Raw genomic sequence first — 7,178 nt, 5'->3', positions numbered from 1 at the left:
GTCAGTTAGTAGGAAAACCCAACAGCTAGCTCTGGGTTAATTCATGGAGCATTGTGAATTTAAACATGGCCAAAATGCACTTTGGACATTCACAAATACACAAAATGCTCTTTTTTCTCTTGGCTTTGTACATTTAAATGCACACTGCAACCTTCCTCTCTGACACTGATGATGGGTACCAAAGCATTCGGAACTAATCTTTCTGAAAAGTCAAAAGAGTATTTACAGAGATTGAGTGTGTGGAAAGAGCAGACAGATGAAGCAAGTTCCTTGAGATAAAGTCCCGTAGTAGATTATGTTGTGCAAAGACTACCATAGTGTTCATAGTTCAATGACACCACCAATTAGATTGCTTGAAAGAGGCTATTCACATTTTAGATCATAAAATGATTTCTTTCACGGTTTAAACATCAAGTAAAACCAAACTTTGACCAAAGATTCACTTGGTAAAAGGGGACCTGGAAAGCTGTGGCAAATAATTAAATGGGATTTGGTAATGGGATTAGCTAATTTCAGAACATATTTAATAAAGAATGGGATATGGGACAAGCAGACATGCAAGGATTTTGTTGTCTTGTTTTGTTTTATAACAAGGGAGGAATGCTGGTTCTTCTCAGCACTACTGATGCTTACTTGTATCCAGAAGCTCATGGGCTGGGTCAGCAAAATGAGTTCCCTGGAAACATCATTTCCTGAAAACAAGGCCAGAGTCCACAGTCACAAGAGGTTTGAAATGTGGCATAGTCCATGAGTCTGATATCTTGAGCCACCTTTAGTTTGTTCTGTGATGTGAGAACTAATGAGAGCATTTTTGTTGGTTTCCAGAAATTCTGTGCTTGGGTCACCCAAACTTTGAGTGCAGAAACTTTGCTTCAGAAAATGGGAATCTCAGCAAAGGCTCTGAGCCCACAGACTTCCCTCTTGGTCAGCCACTCACTCACTCTGGCATTTGCTCCTCTACTTGCCCCATTTCTTACTCAGTTTTTGTTTATCTACATATTCTTTATTAACTAGTCACTTACTCCTTTACTCACTCACAGTCAAACATCCTTACTGACTCACTTATTCATGCACATACACTCACTCATTCATTAATCTACACACATGCGTGCACACACAAATTTATCCACTTACCATGTATTCGTTTGTCTACTTACTTTCAGGGTCAGGATTCAAGCTCAGGGACTCATGCATGCTAGGTCAGTACTAGATCACCCACCCCAAGGCATTGCTTTCTATCCGGCCACCTCTTTGTTTTGTTTTCTTCACTATGTGCCCCAGGATGGCTTAGAACTTGTGGTCCTTCTACCTCAGAATCTCACGGCAGGAAATACACCTGTTCTCCACTCATCTGGCCACAAGCACTTCTGGAGTAGATTCCCCAGTGCTGTGGGGCTGGACAGAAGCCCTGGTATTGGGTTCTCAAATGACTTAGTCCCTAGAGAAGGCTACAGCATAAGCAAAGTAACTAAACACAAAGCAATATGAAGTATGGGCTGCTTAAACACTATAAAACCCAGGCATTGCAGGAGAAACAAATTGTACCTCTCAAAGCCTGCATGATAGGGCATGGAGAGATGACTCAGCAGTTAATAGCATTGGCTGCTCTTCCATAGAACCCAGGTTTGATTCCCAGAACCCATATGGTGACTCACATCAATCTGTAACTCCAATTCTAGGGGATCCTCCACTCTCTTCTCGCCCCCACAAGCATACGCACACATAGTTCACAGACATATATGCAGGTAAATACCCATGTATATAAGACAATAAATAAAACTGTAAAAGCTCCCTTGATTTGATCCTCTTATTAGTTCTCTCTCCCCACTAGAATGTCTTCTCCATGAAGGCAGAGATCATCTCATTTCTACTGTTTCCTGTGTGCCTAGCACAATTCCTGGCACCCAGAATACTCATGAAATAGCACTTAAATAAGTGAATGACAAGGTGGGGTGTGGGAGTTGGAGGAGCTTGATGATGCTTTCTTTCAAATGTTTTGAAGAGGAGAGAGCCCAGAAAATGGACCTTGCCAAATGAGAAGGGTCTCAGAGACGACTGAAATTGGATGGCATCTTGTTCTGAAAGACAGTTGGGAAAAGGGCCAGAGGGTAGGGAACTCCTTGGAATGTTCAGGGAACAGAACTATCCCCCAAAAAGAATGCAAGGACTCCATGTCTGTGAAGGCAAAGACCAGACATAGTGTACGTCTTCCTGAAGACACTGGGGTCTCTAGGGAAAGAAATTTGATACCTGCTTGCTCAGAGGCCTGGCTGCCTTTCTGATCAAGGAGGGAGCATAAGAGCTCCGATTCCAGGCACCACTGGGTACCTTCAGAATACTCTCTGGCTGCCAGAAAAGACAAATTGAGTAGGAAGGCCCTGACAGAGAGGGAGGCAGGAGGGAGGGAAGCAGGAGGTGGGCCCTCAGCTGGGCCTTGTACCATGGTTGTCAATGATGTGATGGAGACAGGCCAGCTGATCCTAAGGGCCTCAACAGCCCTGACATTCTAGGACTCTAATTATAGAAGTGAAAGCTTCATTCCAGATAGCTGGGGAAATCCTCGGGTTCAATTTCACCTCCTGGGGCTTTAGTTCAGCTGGCAGTGAGGCAGTTAAAAAGAAATGGAATGGGCATCCAGAGAGCCTCCATCAACCTAATTGTCCCTCAGCAGACTGTTTGCTTCTAGATGTCAGCAGTTCTCTGAGGAACGCAGAACAACAGCCTTTTCACAAGCAAGGGTCGGCTTCGGTTCTTGATCTTTGCTTTTTGCATTGTGAAGAGGGTTGGCCATATAGGCCAACAGGAAATCAAACGCCTGATTCCTTCCAGACTTTTTTTCCGAAATGCTAAAAGGAAAGGTGAAACTATAGTGGTCAGAAAGAGACATTCTTTTTTTAAACGGTTATCAGTTTGCACAGAAGAGACTCCCTACTCCAGAAGCTCTCCCATTGCTGGTCTGCCTAAGGAAGGCCTATGTAGGGCCAGTATGATACCTGATACATGCAGGTATCATCTCAACATACACTATTTACACCCAGAAGCTAGTTTAGGTGAAGAGGCTATGAACAGTCAAACAGTCACTAGAAAACCAATAGGACTAGTCACAAAAACAAATTAAAGCCATACTTTGCACAAGCTAGTAATCAGTCTCTCTGTGCTGTCATGGTATTCCAGCATTGCCTTGAAAAGTGTGAGTGCAATAGAGCCTGCTCCCAGGGAGTGCTAACAAAGTCAAGCCAGGGGATGGCTAAGAAGTTGGGAGGAAGTGAGGGGGAAGGCTGAGTGAGACCCAGAGTGAGAGCCTTTGGTTAAAAGCTCAGGATCAAGCTGTGGAGCCTGATAGAGGATTCCATGGGTCATCCTGGAGGCTAGGGCAAGAGGAAGAGTTGGGGAAACAGATATGCGTGGGGAAAGAAATGATGAGTACGGGGAACACCCTTCAACAATCACCTCAGTGGTCTTGTTGGCCAGGGAAGTAAGGGGCAGAGAGTTCAGGTTTGTCCAGTGGTTGGAGTGTTTAGGAATATCCGAATGGATCATGTTCAGCAGGCTGCTAGATATCAGTGTGGCAATGATGAAGAAGCAGCAACGAGAGCCCCAGGGAGTGATAATTCCCTCCCCAACCCCAACCCCAGTTCCCTCCCTCAGCACCATGGCCACCAGGACCACACAGAAGGTTGTTTGGGTTTCATAGAATTCCAGGAGATATCGGAGCTTCTAAGATTTTGGGAGTCCTTAGCTGCCCACCTTTCATGGGGCCCAGGTCCCTCCCAGGCCAGTCTACTTCATCCAGCTCCATCCTGCTTACCTAAACATCTTCTCCAAAGTGTGCCCTCTGACCTTACCTAAATGCCATCTGTCCCTTGGCCTGAGCTGTGACTCCTGGTCGGGCCTCCATAGATACACTCAGCGTTAAGCTAGGACAATGGGAGAAGTGATTAAAGTATATGTTATGTCTTTGCAGTGGATCCTGAAATTCTAGGGATACAAGCATTTTAATGCTATGGTAGGGCTAGACTTTCCATTAGAATCATGCTGCATTTTTACAAAATCCTTGTGTATCTGAGCCAGGCCAGAGGCCTGCCTGTGCCCATCTCTGCCCTGCACCTTTGCACAGCGGCCCAGCATTACAGGTGGCTGAGAGAGTCACAGGCCTATTTCTAACTAGAAGTGCCCCCCTTGGGATGACTCAGGGAGAAGCCAGTTCTTGAGTCTTCTGAGAGTGCAGGGAATGAATGGCAGTGGAAAATTTCTGGCAGCTTCCATCCAAGTTAGCCTGGGACCAGGGCAGTTGCTTCTGAGATGCCTCCTGTACCCTTGGAAGCCATGCTCTAGACAGACACCATCTTCACCAGGTGAACTTTGGGGAAGGATTCTGGGTGACCCAGGGCAATCCTACAGTCACCTGGAGGAAGTATCACCTGGCTTGGCACTGAGCATGCTACTTCTGAGCATCGTGGAAAAGCTGCTGGATCCTCCATGGCACACAGGCATCTTGGAAGGTTCTGCCAAGAGGTCTAGCCCAGGAAGCAGGGTCTCTGGTTTATCCTGCTTTGCATGTATCCTTGGGATATCCCTGGCCCCTGTGGTTGGGGTCATCTCACCTGTCAGTAGTTTGGGCTTGGGGCCTGCCTGACCTGAGAGGTCTTACCTACCCCTCTTATGTTCTTGGGAATGGACCAACTTGAGGCTCAAAGTATTGCAGGATACCATGGGAGAGCTTAAGACAGCTGTGACTGACTATTTCATGGGAAGAGAAAGACATAACCATTCAGAGAATAAAAGGGCCAGCCCCCCACCTTAGAACCCTGGCCCATCACTACACTTCAGCTGCAGAAATATAATTCTACCTCATAATTCAAATAATAAAGGGAACTCATACTCTCCACACCAAGGGAATACCAATCTGGGCCAGGCTTGGGGGGCTGAGGGAGACCAGTGCCCCTCACAGACAACTCTAAGCTCCTGGCTTTGTCTCTGGGCAGACAACATCCTCTGCTTGGGTGGTAGCAGCTTGTTCTCTGCCTCTTGTTCATTTTATTTTTAGACCCACTTGGCCAGCCTCTCTCTCTCAGCCTTTGCAGAATGAGAGTGTGCCCAGGGAAAGTGGTGGGCACATTAGTGAGGCGGGCAGGCAGACGGGCACACTGAGGGGCTATGAGGACAGCTGATAAATTGTTTGCTTAGCTTCATCTATTTATTAGTGTGGTTAGAAACTGCTATTTATGTTTTAACCCTCCAGGGAGAGTCGTGAATCTTTGGATAAAAAGAGTTGGTGTATTTCCAGCCAGGAAAGTAAGAACTAATCAGTAGTTACAGATCTCGCCAAGACTGCCATGGGCAGGAGCCTCCCCCACCCCTCAGGCAGAGATGCTCTGAGCTTGGTTGCCAGGAAAGTTTGGCGTCATCATGCACAAACTCTCTCAGTTTGCAGTGTCTCACATGGTGTGCTTTGATGGCAATTGGGGCTGATCTTGTGAGACTCCACATAAGCAAAGGGTAAGAGATGTCATGAGAAAGGTGGCTTTCACACCTGGAAAAATGGGCACTCTCTGCCCATCCCCAAAGGCTGTGTTAAGTGTGGCTCAAAACAGGAAGCTGTCAGGCTCTAGTGAGAGCCAGCATCAGGACTCCTCCCCCTGCACAGGAAAACAGAGTCCAGCGAATGAGATGTGCTATATAGCCTTGCTCATCTTGGGATCTCACTTCTGAGCATGTGCAGACCACCTTTATCATAGCAATTGCATGTTTTCTCACTCTCCCTGCCTCCTCCTCCTTCCCTTCACCCTTAACTCTAGCAGTGAATCAGAGGAACCTGCAAAGGTAAGAGAGCTAACAGAAAGGAAGATGTTCTAAAGAAACACTTTTGTCTCAATCTGACAGACAATTGAAACAACAAACCCCAAGGAAATGAGGGATTTTCCCAGGTATCTCATGGAAGGAAAAGGAAAAAGCCCTGGCCAGAATAAGAACTTGTGTCTCTGAAAGAGATTTCACACCACTGTAACAACTTGCTACACTGCCGTACAGGATGCTACTGAAGCCCAGAGGATGGGTCAATGGCTGGTGGAACAACACTGCTTAGATGCGCATGTCCTTCTATTTAAACTTTAATCTCACTTCGGGATGTTGAAGACGAACTTGGTTCACTGGATTGCTTATCCCTTCTTCCTAATGTGGCCACAATGAATAAATCTCTGTCTTCTGATTTCCACTGTTAATTTGATTCTTTTAATTTGCTTATTGGGGATGGGAGGCAGAATGTAGCCTGGGCCACAGGTTGTGACCCCCAAATTCAATAATACCTTTAAGGGAAAAACTTTTCCAACTGGCAGCTATACTAATCCTGCCACTGTCACCTCAAAACATCACACAAGAGCAAAAAGGCATCCTTCCCAGAAGTAGAAAATTCTAATGTTAAGATATTCCCACCATTTGCCCCTAGCGTGCCCTTATATTTAGTCTGTGATGGAGATGTTTGGGAACACTTAGCAATAAGCACATTAGCAATCTCTCCTGGCCTGCTTGTGCTTTCAGGACCATGGGCTCTTGTCTCTGCAGCTTTCTCCTACAATACTAAAGTTTAAGGACACATGTAGACACAACTGAGTTCCGGAGCAGGACTAGCTTACAGGCATCTCAGAGCTGAACTGGAGAAAAACATCTCCTAAGAGATGGTTTTGCATTGCGAATGTGACAAAGTAATATGCCTTTTGGTTCCTGTAGAGAGTATTTTTCTCTGGTATCTGGACCCTCATGGCCCCCTTTGCCTGCTGTCTATCTCTCTAAAGTAGCTGACGTAGGAAGGATTGCCATTAGCCATAGTCTGCTCTGTCTGGCACCAGATTAGAGCTCAGGTTTAGCTCAATTCACAGCCCAAGCTCATAGTTTGGGCTAAATTTATGTACATCATAATGCAAAAACAAACATATGCCTTTGATAGGTCTGATTTATGCATAGAATCACTTTGTGGTTTGTGTCTTAATTATTTTTTTAATAGCTTCATAGCAGAAAATCAAAGCCTGCTGAGTTGTATATTATGCTCTGCGACTTATTTTCTTGGTTTTGGTTTTTTTTTTTTTTTTTTGGTTTTCTGTTTTTCCCCTTAGCTTAAAACATCTAATTAATCCATGTAATGTAGATTTTTTTCTGTTTAAAACTTTCATGCTCATGAGATA

The sequence above is a fragment of the Microtus oregoni genome, unplaced genomic scaffold (genome assembly GCF_018167655.1).
Source record: "Microtus oregoni isolate MIOR12 unplaced genomic scaffold, Mior012 000067F_ref0000223, whole genome shotgun sequence".
Taxonomy (NCBI): domain Eukaryota; kingdom Metazoa; phylum Chordata; class Mammalia; order Rodentia; family Cricetidae; genus Microtus; species Microtus oregoni.
This window is presented reverse-complemented; position numbering follows the sequence as displayed.